The sequence below is a fragment of the Mus caroli genome, unplaced genomic scaffold (assembly GCF_978045245.1).
Source record: "Mus caroli unplaced genomic scaffold, Mus_caroli_1 scaffold_8, whole genome shotgun sequence".
NCBI classification, from domain to species: domain Eukaryota; kingdom Metazoa; phylum Chordata; class Mammalia; order Rodentia; family Muridae; genus Mus; species Mus caroli.
The window spans coordinates 122,161,136-122,181,543 of record NW_028227263.1 but is presented as its reverse complement, the minus strand read 5'-3'; the positions used below and the strand labels follow the sequence as shown (position 1 = coordinate 122,181,543).

Below are 20,408 nucleotides of genomic sequence, written 5' to 3'. Positions count from 1 at the left end.
CTCAAACAAATCAGTGGCCTTTCTCTAAACAAAGGATTAACAGGCTGAGAAAAAAATTAGGAAAACAAGACCTTTCACAATAATCACAAATAATATAAAATACCTTGGTGTGACTCTAACTAAAAAAAGTGAAAGATCTTTATGATAAGAACTTCAAGTCTCTGAAGAAAGAAATCAAAGAAGATGTCAGAAGATGGAAAGATCTCCCATGCTCATGGATTGGCAGGATTAATATAGTAAAAATGGCTATCTTGCTGAAAGCAATCTACAGATTCAATGCAATCCCCATCAAAATTCCAACTCAATTCTTCACCAAGTTAGAAAGGGCAATTTGTAAATTCATCTAGAATAACAAAAAACCTAGGAGAGCAAAAACTATTCTCATCAATAAAATTACATCTGGTGGAATCACCATGCCTGACCTCAAGCCATACAATAGAGCAATTGTAATAAAAACTGCATGGTACTGGTAGAGTGATATACAGGAAGATCAATGGAATAGAATTGAAGACTAAGAAATAAACCCATACACCTATGGTCACTTGATCTTTGACAAGGGAGCTAAAACAATCCAGTGGGAAAAAAGACAGCATTTTTAACAAATGATGCTGACACAACTGGTGATTATCATGTAGAGGAATGCGAATTGATCCATTCTTATCTTCTTGTACAAAGCTCCAGTCTAAGGGGGATCAAGGAATTTCACATAAAACCAGAGACACTGAAACTTATAGAGGAGAAAGTGGGGGAAAGCCTTGAAGACATGGGCAGGGGGGGGTGCCTGAGCAGAACAGCAATGGCTTGTGCTGTAAGATCAAGAAAGGACAGGTGGGACCTCATAAAATTGCAAATCTTCTTTTAGGCAAAAGATGCTGTCAATAAGCCAAAAGGCCACCAACAGATTGGGAAAGGATCTTTACCAATCCTAAATCAAATAGGGGATTAATATCTAATATATATAAAGAACTCAAGAAGCTGGATTCTAGAAAATCAAATAACCCCATTAAAAATGGGGTACAGAGCTAAACAAAGAATTCTCAAGTGAGGAATACTGAATGGCTGAGCAGCACCAAAAAAAAAAAAGTTCAACATCCTTAGTCATCAGGGAAATGCAAATCAAAACAACCCTAAGATTTCACCTCACACCAGTCAGAATGACTAAGATCAAAAATTCAGGTGACAGCAGATGCTGAATTTATGAAATTCTTACGCAAATGGGATCTGGAGGATATCTTCCTGAGTGAGGTAACCCAGTCTCAAAAGAAAACACATGATATGCCCTCACTGATAAGCTGCTATTAACCCAGAAACTTAGACTACCCAAGATATAATTTGCAAAATACATGAAACTCATGAAGAAGGAAGATCAAAGTGTGGATACTTCGTTCCTTCTTAGAACGGGGAACAAAATACCCATGGAAGGAGTTACAAAGTTTGGAGCTAAGACGAAAGACAGGAACACCCAGAGATTACCCCATATGGGGATCCATCCCATATACAACCACTAAACCCAGACACTATTGCATATGCCAGCAAGATTTAGCTGACAGGACCCTGATATAGCTATCTCTTGAGAGGCTATTCCAGTGTCTGGCAAATACAGAAGTGGATGCTCACAGTCATCGATAGGATGGAACACAGGGCCCCTAATGAAGGAGCTAGAGAAAGTAACCAAGGAGCTAAACGGGTCTGCAACCCTATAGAAGGATCAACAATATGAACTAACCAGTACCCCCCCTGAACTGTGTCTCTAGTTGCATATTTAGCATAGGATGGCCTAATTGGCCATCAATGGGAGGAGAGGCCCTTGGTCTTGTGAAGATCATATGCCCCAGTACAGGGGAATGCCAGGGCCAGGAAGTGGGAGTGGGTAGATTGGGCAGCAGGACGGGGGAGGGTATAAGGGACTTACAGGATAGTATTTGAAATGTAAAAGAAGAAAATATCTAATAAAAAAATCTTTGTGGAACTATCTTATAGCCTAGATAAGAAATAGAAGCTCCACCTTGGAGTTTGTGTGTGTGTGTTGTTGTTGTTGTTTTCAGGAGCAATATATAATCCCTTGCAAGAAAAATTCTTTTTATTCTTTTTTGTTTGTTTGTTTGGTTGGTTTGGTTTTTTCGAGACAGGGTTTCTCTATGTAGCCCTGGCTGTCCTGGCACTCACTTTGTAGACCAGGCTGGCCTCGAACTCAGTAATCTGCCTGCCTCTGCCTCCCGAGTGCTGGGATTAAAGGCGTGTGCCACCACCACCTGACCTTTTTATTCTTTTTATTTTGTCAATTTTTTTGCTAAGATCTTAGTGAGATATCATCCATATAATGGTAAATTGTGCACTGAGGAAACTGCTTATGAATTAATTCAAATGGCTCTTGTATAAAATATTGACATAAGGTGGGACTCTTCAACATTTCTTTTGGAAGAACTTTCCAGTGAAAGAATCATGTTTTATTAGACAGCTTTATAAGTAGGTTCTGAGAAAGCAAACCATCCCTTCGCATGTGCATGCAAAGGGGTTGTGAGATAGTCATGTTTTTAAATCACTCACTTGGGTAATAAAGAAAGCAATGGGAATGCAGGCTATAAAGAGCCCATTGACTGAGTGATTTTAATGATTGCTCTCAGATCTGTATGCCATTTTCCAGATTTTTAAAATGAGAAATATATGAGAATTCTGAAGGCTGGTGGACTCTTCTATATGTTGAGCCTCTAGCTACGCTTAAACTAGTTACTCTGTAACTTCCTTTTTCATAGGCCATTTTTCGTTTCAAATAGGTTTCTCATTTTGTCATAGGGGAGCTGGTGCTCTATCAACAGCGGCTTCCCCATTATAAATTGAAAAGTCAGCCTATGCTGTATCCAGATTATGGGCAACCTGAACAGTCTGTAACTGTCTTTGATCACATTTTAAAATTGCTTAATTATGAGATTCTCTTTTATAGCCTGTCTCTAAGGTTGGAAGATTGTTAACCTGGGCTTCCCATTGTTGCAGTAGATTTATGGCTATTTAAGATACATATGGCTTCAATTTTACTCTTTGACCTTCTGGACATGTGCATTTAATCCGTGTTAGACTTTTTTTTTAATGACACAATGTCCTACTTCCTAGGAGTTGTGTAAATAACTTTTGAAGTGGCCAAAGTTAATTTCAGAAATCTTGTGAATTTATTGTTATATCTGCACCTGTATCCACTAATCCTTCAATCTCAAGTCCATCTAAGTGTAATTTTTCCTTTAGTCTTGACCTTTTTATCTTTTTTCCTTTTTTTCCATTGGTTATTTTATTTATTTACTTTTTAAATGTTGTCCCCCTTCCCAATCTCCCCTCCATGAGCCCCCCATACCATCCTCCTTTCTCTTTGCCTCTAAGAGGTTTCTTCCCCAACGATGCACCCACTCCTGCCTCACCCATCTAACATACCCTTATGCTGGGGCATCAAGAATCCACAGGACCAAGGGCCTCCATTCCCACTGATGCCACGTAAGGCAATCCTCTGCTATATATGTAGCTTGAGCCATAGATCCACCATGTATACTTTTTGGTTGGTGGTTTAGTCCTTGGGCGCTCTGGGAGATCGGGTTATTTGATATTGTTGTCTTTCCTATGGGATTCAAATCAACTTCAGCTCCCCAGTCCTTCTCCTAACTCTTCCATTCGGGTCCTTGGGCTTCTTCTGATGGTTTGCTGTAAGTAACTGCATCTCTATTAGTCAGATGCTGACAGAGCCTCTCATGGGACAGCTATACCATGCTCTTGTCATCAAGCACTTAGTATCAGCAATAGTGTGTGGGTTTGGTGTCTTTAGATGGGATGGGCCACTATGTGGGATCATCTCTGGATGGTCTTCCTTCAGTTTCTGCTCCATTTTTTGTCCTTGTGTTTTCTTTGAACAGGAAAAATTCTTGGTTAAAATTTTGAGATGGGTGGGTGGACCCATCCCTCTACTGAGTCCTGTTCCTATCTCCTGGGGGTGGTCGCTACAGGCTCTATCTTCCCTTTGTTGAGTATTTGGCTAATGTCAACCTCTTTAGATCCTATGAACATCTCACTTCCCTGGCATCTGGGAATGTCTAATGGCTACCCCCAGTACCCTAACACCCACTGCTAAATATTCATTTTCTTGACCCTCTGGACTTCGTTCCTATCTCTTCCCATACCTGATACTGCCCCCCCCCTTTTCCCCTCATCTTCGTCTCTCTCCTCCGGAGTTCTAACTGTAATTTTTAATTGTGTTTCTTATCATTTATAGTCATTTGACTAAATACCTGTCTTTTGGGTATCTTTAGAATTTCTTCTTTTATCCAGAGGAGCTGCTCTATCTCATTTAAAATGTTTATTTAAGTTTTGAGCAGCTCTGTTTGTCCTATAAGGATTTCATTTTTCTACTGTTTTTCAGAACAATCTTTCCTTGGAACACAGGAAATGAATTGTTCATTTTTATTGTTGGTGTTTAAGTAAGATCCCATAGTAAGTGTCCCAACATTAAGAAATGGCCTCTAACAGACAGGAGATAAAAGAGAGACTGAGGGAATGGCCAACCAATAACTGGCCCAAATTGAGACCCATCCATGGACAAGCACCAATCCTAAACACTTATCGTGGTCCTCCATTATACTTGCAGACAGGATCATTTTGGACTCTGAGAGGCTCCACCCAGCAGCTGACTTATACAGATACAGAGACCCACAGACAAATAGTGGATGGAGTTTGGGGACCCTTATGGATAAATGAGAGGAAGAATTGTGGGCCTTGAAGGGAATAGCAATTCCACAGGAAGAAAGAGTCAACTAACATTGACCCTTGGGGCTTTGAGAGTCTGAACCACCAGCAAAGAACATAACCATTTGGACCTTTGCCTCCCCACTCATATGTAGCAGTTGCACAGCTTGGTCTTCATGTGGGTCTTGAAATACTTGAGTGGGTTCTATCCCAAAACTTGTTTCCTGTACATGGAATATGTTTCACTAGTTTGGCTTCTTTGGCCTCAGTGGAAGAAGTAGTGCCTATCTTCACAGAGTCTTGAAGTGCCAAGGTGGGGAGGATATCCAGGGGGTCCCCAATCGCTCAGAGGAGAGAAGGAGATGTTCAAAGGATCTTAGGAAGAGGTGACCAGAAGGAGGCAGGGAGTGGAATATAAAGTGAATAAGTGAAAAAATAAAATTAAATTAAAAAATGGCCTCTAATATTTTGGACTACTTATATTCATCAGTCTTATGTTTGTCCTTGCACATATTCTAAATTTCACAAGCAGCTTTCTCCCTGAGTTAATATTAAAGAAAAAATAATATTTAGGAACTGTTTGTCTACAGTCGTTTATGGAATCACCTGATCTTTCATAACCAAAGCAATGGGCATTGTGAATTTTTATATCTTCTGTAATTGTTTGCCCAACCACAATTGAGTTGTAAGCATTAGATTCTATATCAGCAGTAGCTTTAATCCATTCATAAGGAGGTACAGATCCGGCCCTTAAAGGACTAATAGCAATTTTGCATTCAGCATTATCATATTGAAAAGCTAAAAATTCAATTGCAGTTTCTTTAGCATTTGGATCTGACCTTTTTCTATTTAGAGCTATAGTTGATTTTTGTAAAAAGGTCAGTGAAACATTCATTTGAAGCCTAGATTATCTTTGTAAATGATTTAGCACATCTCTGTTGCTGAACCTTGTCCAAAGCATTTAAGTCTATTATATGACATTGTTCTAGGAGAGCATCATCAGTGGTAATCTGTGTCCTTAATTAAGAATAAGGATCTTCACCTAATAATTGGTCATTGACAATATCAATGCTTCTAGTCCTTTTTCATTGACCCATAAGTGCCTCATCTTTCCATGATGTTGGCCAGTATAGTAGAAATCCAGACTCTAAGATGGTTGTCACCTGTTCTCACCAAACTTTTGGAATTATATGATATTTTGTGGCACAGTTATTTAGTATTTGTTTTAAATATAGTTAAGGTAAGCCATAGGTTACTTCTAGTTCTTAGAATCTTTTTGAAACTTGTGCCTCTGTAGGCCACCATTCATAACTCATAACCTAGTGGATCCTGTTCCATTGGTTCAAATTCCATTATGAAGTCTGGAAAAGCCATCTTTTGTTTTTATTTTTGTTTTTGTTTTTGTTTTTCTTAACAGATACAGGCTACATTTTTACAGTTTTGCCCCAAGGTGGTGCTGCAGGCTTTTGATTGAATTCATGTAAAATTTCATTTTTAAAATTTATTCTTATTACTTTACTCAATGTTTTGTATGTTATCTCTTCATATTTTTACTATTATTTTTTCACAATTTATTTTCCTATTACATTACATCCTATTCACAGCCTACCTCCTCTGCTCCCAGTCTTGACCTTACAAATTCCTGCCCTCATTACCTCCCCTTCTTCTGAGAGAAGTGGAAGCTCCTGTTGGGTACCACACCACCATTGAATATCTAGTACCAAAAGGACTAAGCACCACCTCTCCCACTGAGGTCTAATTAGGCAGAAAAAGTAGGCGAAGGGGGTCCTTCCTTAAGCTAAGCTTGTTGTCACTAGCTCATAATTCAGTTATCCCATTTATATTAATTTAAGTTTTGCCACTTAGCAGGTTACCTATCATCAATTTTATACATCAGATTTCCTTCCTGTCTGTGTGGAAAATCTCCCTACACCTGACTCTTTCCAAGACATCCTCTCTATGTTCAGAAGTCCCACCTTACAAATCTCCTATTTGCTATGGGCTATAGGCATTGTCTTTTAACCAATTTATTTCAACTCTGCCTTAGACAGAAAAAGAAAGACAGATACACATCGTCACACCGTGTAAAAAATATTATCCCTAAAAGCTATGACAAGCTGAAGTGGAGAGAAGAAAGTTTTCCTTCTCCGTTGTTCAGCTTTCATGTGTATGTGAGCTTTCTGTTGGTTTTTTTTTTTTTTTTACTGAAGACCAGCCTTAGTCCATGGTGATCTGATAGGATGCATGGGATTATTTCAATCTTCTAGTATCTGTTGAGGCCTGTTTTGTTACCAATTATATGATCAATTTTGGAGAAGGTACCATGAGGTGCTGAGAAGAAGGTATATTCTTTTGTTTTAGGATGAAATGCCCTATAGATAATGAAAAAGGAGACATAACAACAGATCCTGAAGACATACAAAACACCATCAGATCCTTCTACCAAAGGCTATACTAAACAAAACTGGAGAACCTGGATGAAATGGAGAAGTTCTTAGACAGATACCACGTACCAAAGTTGAATCAAGATCAGGTTAATGATCTAAACAGCCCTATATCCGTCAAAGAAATAGAAGCAGTCATTAATAGTCTCCCAACCAAAAAAAGCCCAGGACAAGATGGGTTTAGTGCAGAGTTCTATCAGACCTTCAAAGAAGATCTAATCCCAGTTCTTCACAAACTATTCCACAAAATAGAAACAGAAGGTACTCTACACAACTCATTCTATGAAGCCACAATTGCTCTGATACCTAAACCACAAAAAGACCTAACAAAGATAGAAAACTTCAGACCAATATCCCTTATGTATATTGATGCAAAAATCCTCAATAAAATTCTTCCTAAACGAATCCAAGAATATTTCAAAACAATCATCCATCCTGACCAAGTAGGTTTCTTCCCAGGGTTGCAGGGATGGTTCAATATACGGAAATCCATCAACGTAATCCAGTATATAAACAAACTCAAAGACAAAAACCACATGGTCATCTCGTTAGATGCAGAAAAAGCATTTGACAAGATCCAACACCCATTCATGATAAAAGTCTTGGAAAGATCAGGAATTCAAGGCCCATACCTAAACATGATAAAAGCAATCTACAGCCAGTAGCCAACATCAAAGTAAATGGTGAGAAGCTTGAAGCAATCCCTCTAAAATCAGGGACTAGACAGGCTGTCCACTTTCTCCATACCTATTCAACATTGTACTTGAAGTCCTAGCCAGAGCAATTCGACAACAAAAGGAGATCAAAGGGATACAAATTGGAAAAGATGAAGTCAAAATATCACTTTTTGCAGATGATATGATAGTATATATAAGTGACCCTAAAAATTCCATCAGAGAACTCCTAAACCTGATAAACAGCTTCGGTGAAGTAGCTGGATATAAAATTAACTCAAACAAATCAATGGCCTTTCTCTACACAAAGAATAAACAGGCTGAGAAAGAAATTAGGGAAACAACACCCTTCTCAATAGTCACAAATAATATAAAATATCTTGGCGTGACTCTAAATAAGGAAGTGAAAGATCTGTACAATAAAAACTTCAAGTCTCTGAAGAAAGAAATTAAAGAAGATCTCAGAATATGGAAAGATCTCCCATGCTCATGGATTGGCAGGATCAACATTGTAAAAATGGCTATCTTGCCAAAAGCAATCTACAGATTCAATGCAATCCCCATCAAAATTCCAACTCAATTCTTCAACGAATTAGAAAGTGCAATCTGCAAATTCATCTGGAATAACAAAAAACCTAGGATATCAAAAACTCTTCTCAAGGATAAAAGAACCTCTGGTGGAATCACCATGCCGGACCTAAAGCTCTACTACAGAGCAATTGTGATAAAAACTGCATGGTACTGGTATAGTGACAGACAATAGACCAATCGAATAGAATTGAAGACCCAGAAATGAACCCACACACCGACGTTCACTTGATCTTCGACAAGGGAGCTAAAACCATCCAGTGGAAGAAAGACAGCATTTTCAACAAATGGTGCTGGCACAACTGGTTGTTAACATGGAGAAGAATGTGAATCGATCCATTCCTATCTCCTTGTACTAAGTCAAATCTAAATGGATCAAGGAACTTCACATAAAACCAGAGACACTGAAACTTATAGAGGAGAAAGTGGGGAAAAGCCTTGAAGATATGGGCACAGAGGAAAAATTCTTGAATAGAACAGCAATGGCTTGTGCTGTAAGAGCGAGAATTGACAAGTGGGACCTCATGAAACTGCCAAGCTTCTGCAAGGGAAAAGACACCATCAATAAGACAAAAAAAAACCACCAACAGATTGGGAAAGGATCTTTACCTATCCTAAATTAGATAAGGGACTAATATCCAATATATATAAAGAACTCAAGAAGGTGGACTCCAGAAAGGCAAATAACCCCATTAAAAATGGGGCTCAGTACTGAACAAAGAATTCTCACCTGAGGAATACCGAATGGCAGAGAAGCACCTGAAAAAATGTTCAACATCCTTAATCATCAGGGAAATGCAAATCAAAACAACCCTGAGATTCCACCTCGCACAAGTCAGAATGACTAAGATCAAAAATTCAGGTGACAGCAGATGCTGGCAAGGATGTGGAGAAAGAGGAACACTCCTCCATTGTTGGTGGAATGCAAGCTTGTACAACCACTCTGGAAATCAGTCTGGCGGTTCCTCAGAAAATTGGACATAGTACTACTGGAGGATCCAGCAATACCTCTCCTGGGCATATATCCAGAAGATGTCCCAACCAGTAAGAAGGACACATGCTCCACTATGTTCATAGCAGCCCTATTTATAATAGCCAGAAGCTGGAAAACAACCCAGATGTCCATCAACAGAGGAATGGATACAGAAATTTTGGTACATTTACACAATGGAGTACTACTCAGCTATTAAAAAGAATGAATTTATGAAATTCCTAGCCAAATGGATGGACCTGGAGGGCATCATCTTGAGGGAGGTAACACAATCACAAAGGAACTCACACATATGTATTCACTGATAAGTGGATATTAGCCCAAAACTTAGGATACCCAAGATATAAGATTCAATTTGCTAAAAGCATGAAACTCAAGAAGAATGAAGACCAAAATGTGGACACTGTGCCCCTTCTTAGAATTGGGAACAAAACACCCATGGAAGGAGTTACAGAGACAAAGTTTCGAGCTGTGATGGAACGATGGACCATCTAGAGACTGCCATATCCAGGGATCCATCCCATAATCAGCTTCTAAACGCTGACACCATTGCATACACTAGCAAGATTTTGCTGAAAGGACCCAAATATAGCTGTCTCTTTTGAGACTATGGCGGGGCCTAGCAAACACAGGAGTGGATGCTCACAGTCAGCTATTGGATGTATCACAGGGCTCCCAATGGAGAAGCTAGAGAAAGTACCCAAGGAGCTAAAGGGATCTGCAACCCTATAGTTGGAACAACATGATGAACTAAGCAGTACCCTGGAGCTCTTGTCTCTAGCTGCATATGTATCGAAAGATGGCCTAGTCGGCCATCACTGAAAAGAGAGGCCCATTGGACTTGCAAACTTTATATGCCCCTTTACAGGCGAACGCCAGGGCCAAAAAGGGGGAGAGGATGGTTAGGGGATTGAGGGGGTGGGTATGGGAGAATTTTGGGATAGCATTGGAAATGTAAACTAGGAAAATACCTAATGAAAAAAAAGGAAAAAAATAGATCAAAGTATTTGTAAAAATATAAACTAGATTTTGCAGCCTAAAATTGTTAGCAAAAAATTGGATTAGAAAAACTCTTCTTACTATATACCCAGGTAATTTTGGTGCAAAATAATTGGGATTCATAAGTTGTACATCTTGAGGAAAATATATAGAAATGAAGTTAGATTGAATGGTATTTTGTCATCCTTAAGAAGTGATTATAATGTTTTAAAAATCTTCATGTGGAAAAAATATGGAAGAATGAGGTACTGGAACCTCATAACTCCTCCTTCTTAGAAAAGTTCACGTGTGAAGTTCTAATCTTGTATCTTAGAATGTGGAAGCAAAAGAAAAAAACAAGATAAAAAATAGCAATAAATTCTACAGAGTATATAACAATATTATATACTGATAATAATATAATAATTTAAATTAATTACATTAATAATATCATCATATTAATAAAGAAAATTACTTATTACAGGTATAGCACTATGGGTGTGAAATTTTTTGCCAGGGATGTATGTCAATTTAAATTCTGTCTTTTAATAGTTAGTCATAAACTTACAGGTAGTCAAATGACTAACTCCACAGACTGGATTGGAGCTTTTCATCCTTTCTAGTACCACTGAAATGTCAAGAATGGGAATGGGAGGGTAGGGAAGTGGGGGGCGGTATGGGGGACTTTTGGGATAGCATTGGAAATGTAATTGAGGAAAATATGTAATAAAAAAAAAAAGAAAAAAAAATCTTAACCTGAGGTTGTTTAGATCTTCAGTAAGAACAAATCTCATATCTATGAAATTCATATTTCATGAATAAGAAAAATAATAAAGAAAAAGAAAAAAGAAAAAAAAAGAAAATAATTAACTAAAAAATATCAGGTTGTAGTTTTCACATACAGCTCAATATCAGCACTTTTTCCTAAATTACTAGACACTCAGATACTATGCAATATTTCTTCAATGCATTTCCAATATTCATTTCTGGCCATTAAATAATGGACATTGTAAAATGTCAATCAGGGGCCTGGCGGTGGTGGCACACACCTTTAATCACAGCACTTGGGAAGCAGAGGCAGGTGGATTTCTGAGTTTGAGGCCAGCCTGGTCTACAAAGTGAGTTCCAGGAAAGCCAGGGCTACACAGAGAAACCCTGCCTCAAAACACACAAACACACAAAAATATATATGTCATTCAGATTGTGTTAATAAAATGAGCTTATTGAAATCTTAAAGTGCTAATCTAAAACATAAAAGAACCTTCTAAAACTCATTATCAATATGTGTCTGATTTTCTCAGATGCCATCCTCTGTGTGCAGTGCAGATTGTAGTCCTGGATTCAGAAGATTATGGAAGGAGGGAATGGCAGCCTGCTGTTTTGTTTGCAGTCCCTGCCCTGAAAATGAAATTTCTAATGAGACATGTGAGTGTTTGCTACTCTGATAAATCCTGAAGATATGTATTTCTCTTGCATCACCCTGGAATAATGAAATCAGCTAAAAGGCAACTGCAGATATAAAGTATATTACTTATCAAATTTACTACTTTTAGGCATAGATTTTTTTCTTCATTTTTTAAGACAGGGTTACTCTGTGTAGCCCTCACTGTCATGGACCTCACTCTGTAGACCAGGCTGGCCTCGAACTCAGAAATCCACCTGGCTCTGCCTCCCAAGTGCAGGGAGTAAAGGCGTGTGCCACCACGTCCAGCTTTAAATTTACTTCTTGTAGATACAAAAATCCTTAACAAAATCTTGCAAAAGCAAACAAACATGCCTGGTGCATTGACCCACATATTGGCTCATTGAAAATTAATGGTAGATTATATTTCACAAAGAAAATACTTTAGAAAATATAACTGCAATATGCAGAAATACTGCACAAGATTTTCCAAACAGTTATTCTATTATACAACTATATGTACATTTAGATTTTAGTGACGAATTTTGTTAGTATTGATTTAGTCATAGTTCTTGAATCGATCTATCCTAAATATGATTGTGCACACCATGTACATATAAGAGACCATGAAAAACTGAATATTGTATTGAATCTACTGGAATAGATCATGAGACTACTAGGTGCAAAATCCATGTTCTCTGTAAGATTAATATAGAAGACAAAAGTATTTGCAAATTTATGAAAAATGCTAAGTATGTGATATTAAGAGGGCCATGTTCAAAACCAGATGTAGTAAGAATCCAGGATGTAGGGGATAAGAGTTGACCTATGAATTGGAATATACCATGAGACTCATATTCAGTATATTACATTCTACACCCATTGTTAAGATAATTTTTAGGGTTGGCAAAATGCAATAAGTTTATGGTTACCTTTTCAAATATTTTGCCTTTCCTTCTACATAATGAATTAAAATTCTTAAAACACATATTATGTCTGTGAGACACTTAAACAGTTAAATCATTTGTTGCTAAGGCTTACAGTTTGAGTTTATTCCCATGATGCATGGAGTAAAACCAAGCAATCTACTAACGTCTCTTTTTAGTTTGTTTCTTTTGTTTTGTTTTGTTTTGTTTTGTTTTGTTTTGTTTTGTTTTGTTTTGTTTTGTTTTGGAAGATCATTTTTTTTTATTACGTATTTTCCTCAATTACATCTCCAATGCTATCGCAAAAGTTCCCATAACCTCCCCTCACTTCTCTATCCACCCATTCCCATTCCCATTTTTTTTTTTTTTTTTTTTGGCCCTGGCAGTCCCCTGTACTATGGCATATAAAGCTTGTGTGTTCAATGGGACTCTCTTTCCAGTAATGGCCGACTAGGCCATCTTTTGATACATATGCAGCTAGTGTCAAGAGCTCCGGGGTACTGGTTAGTTCATAATGTTGGTCCACCTATAGGGTTGCAGATACCTTTAGCTACTTGGGTACTTTCTCTAGCTCCTCCATTGGGAGCCCTGTGATCCATCCAATAGCAGACTGAGAGCATCCACTTCTGAGTTTGCTAGGCCCGAGCATAGTCTCACAAGATACAGCTATATCTGGGTCCTTTCAACAAAATCATGCTAGTGTATGCAATGGTGTCAGCGTTTGGAAGCTGATTATTGGATGGATTCCCGGATATGGCAGTCTCTAGATGTCCATCCTTTCATCTCAGCTCCAAACTTTGTCTCTGTAACTCCTTCCATGTGTGTTTTGTTCCCAATTCTAAGAAGGGGCACAGTGTCCACACTTTGGTCCTCATTCTTCTTGAGTTTCATGCGTTTAGCAAATTGTATCTTATATATTGGGTATCCTAAGTTTTGGGCTAATATCCACTTATCAGTTAGTGCATATTATGTGAATTCCTTTTTGATTATGTTACCTCACACAGGTTGATGCCCTCCAGGTTCATCCATTTGCCTAGGAATTTCATAAATTCATTCTTTTTAATAGCTGAGTAGTACTCCATTGTGTAAATGTACCACATATTCTGTATCCATTCCTCTGTTGTGGGACATCTGGGTTCTTTCCAGCTTCTGTCTATTATAAATAAGGCTGCTATGAACATAGTGGAGCATGTGTCCTTCTTCCCGGTTGGGACTACTTCTGGATATATGCCCAGGAGAGGTATTGCTGGATCCTCCAGTAGTACTATGTCCAATTTACTAAGGAACCACCAGTATGATTTCCAGAGTGCTTGTACAAGCTTGCAATCCCCCCAACAAGGGAGGAGTGTTCCTCTTTCTCCACATCCTTGCCAGCATCTGCTGTCACCTGAATTTTTGATCTTAGCCATTCTGACTGGTGTGAGGTAGAATCTCAGGGTTGTTTTGATTTGCATTTCCCTGATGATTAAGGATGTTGAACATTTTTTCAGGTGCTTCTCTGCCGTTCGGTATTCCTCTTTGTTCAGTTCTGAGCCCCATTTTTTTAATAAGCTTATTTGATTTTCTGGAGTCCAACTTCTTGAGTTCTTTATATATATTGGATATTAGTCCCCTATCTGATTTAAGATAAAGATCCTTTCCCAATCTGTTGGTTGTCTTTTTGTCTTATTGACAGTGTCTTTTGCCTTGCAGAGCTTTGCAGTTGCATGAGGTCCCATTTGTCAATTCTAGATCTTAATGTGCAAGCCATTGCTGTTCTAGTCAGGAAGTTTTCCCCTGTGCCCATACCTTCAAGGCTTTTCCACACTTTCTCCTCTAAGCCAGAAGAGCCTGGACAGATGTTATACAGACACTAAGTTGTCTTTTGAAGTCATACATTTTAACATATACTGTGCTTGAAACGAAATTTAAAGTATACGAAATTGTTTTACACGTAAAAGACATTAATATGTACATCAAAATTAAATACAAAAATTCAATAAAATATTTTATTGCATTAATTGCTTATGTGTCTGGAGTGGATAACACATATACATGTGCACATACAAGCAAATAATACTGCTGTCATTAAATTTATATTTACTTGTGAGATATCTGTGATGGGTACTGGGATCTGAACTCAGATTCTCTGGTAGAACAACATAATCTATTTATAGCTAATCCAACTTTTTAGGCTCTTAGGCAACTTATCAAATAATATCTGTCCACAAATGCATTGTTGAGGACAAGAATTCTGAAAACCAAGGAAGCACACCAACATTCTCTGAATTGACTTGGGAATTAAGTGCAATTACAATCACTGTTCATGTTGTTACCATGTTGGGGATTACCATTTTAGAATGGAGTATAATTGCTTAACACAAAGCCCCCGGGTTACCACTCTTTCTAGAGGATTCCTCTGTTACGTTGCTCATTCTGTTTCTCAACACTGATTTCATCCTTGATTCTCATAAGAATGGAGGTGAGACAAGAATTAAAGTGCTCAGCTTTCCATATGAAGAAGGAATCACGATGAAGGATCTTTTAGAACAAAGTATCTACAGAGATATTTTTTCCTTCAGTGCTAAATTAGTGCACCTCATGAACAATAACCAGAACATTGGATTAATTATTGCCAGGTGACGAAACCTCTTAGGGCTTATTTCATTAATATTTTCTACTATTCAAACATAAACATTATATTTCCTCTCATATTCCACCTTCTTTCTATGACTTAAGACAGGAATCACTTAAATATAATAATGCAATATCTACACTCACATGAACTCACACATATAAGTATGTACATATACATACAGCCTACCTGTTCAATTTTGTGTTGTTTCTGTGTCAATAAGTTTAAACTAGTAAATTCTCAAGTAGCTGTTATACATCTTTTCCCAGTAGAAGTCAGAGTCTCAATGTGTCATAGGGAATGAATTCAAAAAATAATCAGTGATCTCACAAAACAGTGAGTATCGGGTTTTGTATTTATAAAATATACCCAGCCACATTGTTGTTTATGAATGTATCTTCTCTGAATTAAATAATCTACTTGATGTTAACATAGGATCAAAAAATGGCTTAGGAAATCTTTGCTTTCTGATAACTTTAATTTTTATTTATTTTTTACCTTTCGTATTCCATTCCCCATCCCCCCATACACCGACTGAATACTCCACATCCCCCACCTGCTCCCAACACAACCTGCCTTCACGGTGAACCCCCATCCCCCACACCAACTTATAAGAAATAAAAGTAGGCCTGGGAAAAGAGGAGGGAGTGTGGACCCGTGTCCCGCTAGAGTTCCACTTATGCCCTGGACAGGCAGACATGGGAGGGCTGCCAGACACTATCCATTCAGCTCTGGATGGGCATCCAAGCCTCTGACTCATTCAACAGGGGATGGACAAGGGGAAGCTCAACCTGGGGTCCTTCGGACAACACCCAGTACCCCCGGGTTATGAGAGAGAGGGAAGAGGGAAGACAGGTTCCCACACTAGCAAGAGTGAACACAGCCTTGATGATCAGAGATTGTCTATGCTTTTAGAGCTTTATTGTAGAAAGACCAGGGGAAAGAAACAATGTAGGAGAGAGAAAGGGGGAGTTAGAAAAAAGAGAGAGTAAGAGGGAGAGAGGGAGAAGAGAATAAGAGTAAGAGAACAAAGGAGGAGAGAGAGAGAGAGAGAGAGAGAGAGAGAGAGAGAGAGAGAGAGAGAGAGAGAGAGAGAGAGAGAGAGAGAGAGAGAGAGAGAGAGAGAGGAGTGGCCAATCAGCCCCTTTAAAAATATGCTATCGTTTCTGTTGCTAGGTAACTGGAGAGGAATTTAGCCTGAAGATCAAAACCTTGGGATATTGCCTACATGGCGTCTAGTCTTGTTTCTCTTGTGGGGGCTGTAGTGGAAGGTAACTTAGGCAGGAGCCAGAGTTCCAGGACCATGAGAGAACTCCTCCCCTCCTATGTACATAAATTATGACCACCAAGTCCCAGGGTTCAGCATCTGAGCTCGACTGGAGACCAGCCTGTCTGTGCATAGACCAATGCCACACACCACCTGACCTCTAAACTCCCTGGGGCCTTCAGTGTTTGAGAGTTAAGTGCATCTTCTCTGAATGAACACAGACACAGAAGCCCTTTACTGTAATTGAGGAACCCATATCAGCTGGTGTTTGTTGTCTGGTGTTACATTGTTTGAGAGATTTCTGGGGTCAAGTTTAATTGAGACTGCTGGTCTGCCTGCAAGATCACCTTACTCCTCAACTACTTTCACCCTTCCCTAATACAGGGGTTAGTTGGTACAGGGGTTAGTTGCTTCTGTCTATTGGTTGGGTGCAAATAATTGTATTTAGAAGGGCAGTCATGATAGATCCTTTTTGTGAGTGCTCCAGAGCCTAAGTAAAATGTCAGGCAATAAGACCTCTTCTTGACCTAGATCCCACTTTGGGCCTGCCATTGGACCTTCTTTTCCTCAGACTCCTCTCCATTTCATCCTTGCATTCAGACAGGAACAATTATGGGAAACAGATGTGACTATGGGATGGGAACTCCATCACTCACTTGGTATCCTTTCTTCCCGCTGGAGGTGTACATTCCCTCTATCTACTATAGTATATTTCATCTAAGGTCTCTGACCTCCCAAGTCACTGGTGCATTTTGGTGGGTCCACCGACCCTACTATTACCTGAAGTTGCCTGTTTATATTCTTTTGGCTCATCCTTCGGGCTTGGTTCCTCTCTCACACACCCACACCCCACAAACCCCTTTCTAATAACATCATAAATGATACAATCAAGTTAAATAGACAAAGAAAAAATTGCTTGGTTTTATTTCCTTTAAATCTTTATGAACATTATGAATTGAAAGCAATGCTCAGCAGCAATATCCTTCACATTTCATATCAGCATCAAAGGGAGCATTTTAAATCTTCTTTCATTACCCTTACTTGAAATACATTGACATTACAATTTCTAAAGCAGACCTAACTAAGCATTCCTTTGGAAATCAGATATGGATCAATGTGTGAATTGTCAAGAATACCAATATGCCAACACAGAACAGAACAAATGTATTCAGAAAGGTGTCACCTTTCTAAGCTATGAAGACCCCTTGGGGATGGCACTTGCCTTAATGGCCTTCTGTTTCTCTGCATTCACAGCTGTGGTACTTTGTGTCTTTGTGAAGCACCATGACACTCCTATTGTGAAGGCCAATAACAGAAGCCTCAGCTACATATTACTCATGTCACTCATGTTCTGTTTTCTTTGCTGCTTTTTCTTCATTGGACATCCTAACGGAGCCACCTGTGTCTTACAGCAAATCACATTTGGAATTGTATTCACTGTGGCTGTTTCCACAGTTCTGGCCAAAACAGTCACTGTAGTTCTGGCTTTCAAAGTCACAGACCCAGGAAGAAGATTGTGAAACTTCCTGGTATCAGGGGCGCCCAATTACATCATCCCCATATGTTCCCTACTCCAGTGTGATCTGTGTGCAATCTGGCTAGCAGTTTCTCCTCCCTTTGTTGATATTGATGATCACACTCTCCATGGCCACATCATCATTGTTTGCCACAAGGGCTCAGTAACTGCATTCTACTGTATCCTGGGATATTTGGCCTGCCTGGCACTTGGAAGCTTCTCTGTGGCTTTCTTGGCCAAGAATCTGCCTGACACATTCAATGAAGCCAAGTTCTTGACTTTCAGCATGCTAGTGTTCTGCAGTGTCTGGGTCACCTTCCTCCCTGTCTATCATAGCACCAAGGGTAAGGTCATGGTTGCTGTGGAGATCTTCTCCATTTTGGCATCCAGTGCAGGGATGCTTGGATGTATTTTTGTACCCAAGATTTATATAATTTTAATGCGACCAGAGAGAAATTCTACCCAAAAGATCAGGGAAAAATCATATTTCTGAACAAATATTTCAGGAATTCTGTCAAATATAAAGTTGGTACATACCCACCGAAAATTGGGTTATAGTGCATGTGTCCAGTTTTAGAATCACTCTCACTGGTTGCTCTAGTGATATCAGGAAGTATCACATCTACTGAACTTCTGTACAGTGTCCATAAAATCGTGCACTCATTCACTTGCTACATTTCCACTCAGAGAACTAAACCCTCTATTTATTATAATTTTATTCATCATTTTGCATTTATGGAGATTTCCCAACGGTAACTTCCAAAAATGTTGATAAGGCAGTTGAATCCATCACTTTGTGCAGAAAAATGAGGACTAGGACAGACAGGGTTACACATAGAAACCATCTACCCAATCAAATAATTAATCAGAAACACAGACTAACTTAATAATCAGCAAAGATGAAATCAGAACATATTTTCTGATTTCCAGTAAGAGCAGACACATAACAAAATACTGCCTTTTTTCTTCTGTTCTTCAAGCTATTGGCCCATGGTCTAAGGAGGAAATGTTCCTTTTTTGCTGTCAAATAGAAATATACTTTATCCAACAATGATCAGAAGCCCAGGGAATCTGTGGATGAATTGGGAATAGTTGTAAGAAGCTGAGGAGAAGATTGACCCATAGAAAGACCAGCTTTCTCAACAAACCTGGACATGCAAAATCTCTCAGACATTGAGCCTCTAAGCAGAGATCATACACTGGCTGATGTGAAGCCCCCAACAAATATGCAGCATAAGACTGCCTGGTCTAGAATCAGTGGGAAAGACACACCTAATCCCAGAGAGACTTAAGTCCCCAGGGATTGGGAAGGGCTGGGCATTGGGGATGTAGGGATATCATCTTGGAGATGGGTGGGGGGAGATGTTAGATGAGGAAGAGTCAGGGGGCAGACCAGTAGGGGGATAACACCTAGAGTGTAAAAAAAATATTGATTAATAGTAAATTAAAAAATGAAATGAAATAATCTTGTAGATATGTCAACATGCTATTTATATTGTAGTTATGGAAGGGATAGGTAAAACTACTGACATTTGCATGAACCTAATTTTTTTTTCAGAAGTTGCCCTTTGTGTGCAGTTCTGGTTGAGTTTCTGGATTCAGAAAATTCTGGAAAACAGAATGAGAGGCAGATGCTTTAATTACACTGCTTTCTAGAAAACAACATTTTAAAAAAAAACCATTGAGTGTTTGCAACTACACTAAATATTTCACATTTTTCAATTCCCATTATATAATAATTCCCAAATGGGTCTAAAATGCATTAACAAAAACAATCACTTCCCTAACTCAGTATTCATAGAAATATGATCACTACCAATGTCCCTTTAAGGAACACATACTTCATTAACATCCACATTTTACTCATTGAAAATTCATGGAAGATGGCATTGTTGCAAAAAAGATTTGATATTCAAACTACGGTTTAATGGTATTCTTCACAAATTTATTCGTTTTTAATTTTTCTATTATTGTATTAGATATTTTCTTCATTTACATTTCAAATACTATCCCCTATATACTCTCACCACCCTGCTCCCCAACCCACCCACTCCTGCTTCCAGACCCTGGCATCCACCTCTACTGGGGCATATAATGTTCACAAGATCAAGGGCCTCTCCTCCTAATGATGGTGGAATAGCCCATCATCTGCTACATATGCAGCTAAACACATGAGATCTGGGGGTACTGTTTAGTTCATATTGTTGTTTTTCCTATAGGGTTGCAGACCCCTTCAGCTCCTTGGGTACTTTCTCTAGTTCCTCCTATGTGCGCCCTGTGTTCCATACA

General features: G+C 38.8%; 1 pseudogene; it reads left to right on the top strand.

Annotated features, from left to right (window-relative positions):
* The first annotated feature begins 11,698 nt into the window (after positions 1–11,698).
* On the top strand, positions 11,699–18,612 carry LOC147003404 (vomeronasal type-2 receptor 116-like; annotated as a pseudogene).
* Positions 18,613–20,408: the final 1,796 nt, after the last annotated feature.